The sequence below is a fragment of the Nanorana parkeri genome, unplaced genomic scaffold (genome assembly GCF_000935625.1).
Source record: "Nanorana parkeri isolate BGI_ZX_2015 unplaced genomic scaffold, ASM93562v1 scaffold766, whole genome shotgun sequence".
Classification (NCBI taxonomy): Eukaryota; Metazoa; Chordata; class Amphibia; order Anura; family Dicroglossidae; genus Nanorana; species Nanorana parkeri.
In genome coordinates, this window is record NW_017307034.1 from 318,475 (window position 1) to 320,720 (window position 2,246).

The 2,246-nt window shown below is 48.6% G+C and overlaps 1 pseudogene; it reads left to right on the plus strand.

The window, feature by feature from the left end:
- Positions 1-1,328: 1,328 nt before the first annotated feature.
- LOC108793629 lies at positions 1,329-1,992 on the plus strand (annotated as a pseudogene).
- Positions 1,993-2,246: the final 254 nt, after the last annotated feature.

A 2,246-nucleotide genomic window follows, 5' to 3' on the forward strand; every position in this document is an offset into this window, starting at 1 on the left:
CTTTATTATACTAGAAGGAAATTAAGAAGCGAAAGCCTGGCGGGTCGCCCCCCGTGCAATTTTAAAGTTCATTTTACCAGAAACGCAGAACTGAATGCAGGAAAATCCCCCTAATTGGTCCCCGCGGGTTAATTTGACGGACATAATCTGATTCATTAAAAGGCCGTTCTGGAATGCGTTCCCAAAAACTTTCTCTGTGGAGTAGAAGTTTGCTTGCCGGGTTCTCATCTTAAATTACGTCTACCTGGAGGATTTTGTCATGGCCGCCGCGCTCGAAGCCAACTCCCGAAGCGCAGAAGGATTTCTGGTGCCCAGGCTCCGTGTGTGGGCTGCACGGAGGTCCGTGGCGGATACAAATTTTCATTATGGTACAAAAAAGCCCAGAGCGGAGGCTGAGGGTCATAAATCAGAACACGGTCACATGTCTCAGAGAAGTCAGATCATTGTGAAGGGAAAGTGCACCGTACAGGTGTTCAATGCTGTTCCAGTTATCAGAAGGGAAGGTGTCACGTACCAAAGGGGAGTCTGAAGTGTCGAGGGCGGCCTCTCTCACAACTCTGGTCCTGGGGCAGCTGGATTGGGCACACTGGAGCACCGGGGCACAGAGGTGCAGGAGTGCCAGTTGAAGACAGATCCGCAGAGCAGGAGATGCAGAGATGGGTGCAGGTCCAGGCAGGCAATGAATCAAGTACAGTAGAATCATCAGGACAGGCCAAGGTCGTCAGCATGCGGGCAACGCAGTACCAGGGGATGAAGCAGGAGCAACGTCAGGAACAAGCCGAGGGTCGAAACGCTGGAGAGAAGCAGAAGGGTCAAGCCAAGCCGGGTCAATAACAGAAAGGATACGCAGGAACAGGATGCAGGAACTCACAGGGAAGCTGACAAATCTGACAGCAAAGGAGGTTTGTTAGTCACAAGCCTTTATAGCCCAGAGGGCGCCAAACACTCAAACAATACGTCCGCGCGCGGTGCGCACAAACGCGCGCAAGTTCGCGCAGAGACGCTGCACCTGATACAACTCTATGAGCTGCACCATGCGCATGCGCAAACCGCAGTGTAGGAATCTGGCCCCGGCTCTGGTTCTGGCTTCCTGACAGAAGGCTTCTTCTCAGTAGCGTTGAACCCGTTACTGACAACCCGTTATTGACCGCAGTTCAAACTGAGTGTATGATAAAGAAATACAAATCTGATATTGTCCTCAATGAAAACCAGATATCAGACAACTACCGACATGCGCTGCGGAGACAACTCGCGTTCTCGCGAGAGGAAAACATCAGCTGCCGTGCTGATATTGCTTGGGAAACCCTTAGCTCTTCCTTTCCCCCAAGATGGCACCGAAAGCGAAGAAGGAAGCTGTCCCTGTCAAGACTGAAGTCTAAGGCCCGGTTCACACCTGGGCGTTTTACAGCGCGTTCCTACGCTCTGTAAAACGCTCAACATGTGAAAACCACGAAACGCGCGACAAACGCGCATATTCCATACGCCTAGGTGTGAACCCAGCCTAAGGCTCTCAAGGCTAAAAAGGCCGTACTAAACGGTGTTCCCAGTCACAAGAAGAAGATCAGGACCACTCCAACATTCCGGAGACCCAAAACCTTGAGGCTGAGTAGGCAACCCAAATATCCAAGGAAAAGTGCCCCTGCAAGGAACAAGTCTGACCATTCTGCCATCATTAGGTTCCCTCTGACCACTGAGTCTGCTATGAAGAAGATTGAGGACAATAACACTCTGGTTTTCATTGTTGATGTCAAAGCAAACAAGCTGTAAAGAAGCTGTACGACATTGATGTACGACATTGATGTACGACATTGATGTACGACATTGATGTAGCCAAAGTGAACACCCTCATCAGGCCAGACGGTGAGAAGAAGGCGTACGTTCGTCTTGCTCCCGATTATGATGTTCTCGATGTTGCTAACAAGTTGGCATCATCTAAACCTGCTGGCACATGTTCTGTACAGAAATAAACCCAATAAAAAATCCAATAAAAACCGAAAACCAGAAATCAGAATGAACAGAAGAACCAGAAGGATAGACTTCTAATTGTACAGCCAAACCTCAACTGTTCTTAGAAAGATGGAAGAGTGACGGCAGGGCGAGACCACAAGGACCATCAAGTCCAACACCTTTTTTTATTTGTTTCCTTTTTAACTTTGTTTTTGTCTAAATATGTATCAGTATTTGTTCCAATGATGTTTAAATTAACTTACTTACTGACTCCCTACTTCCCCTGGAAGTCTGTTCCA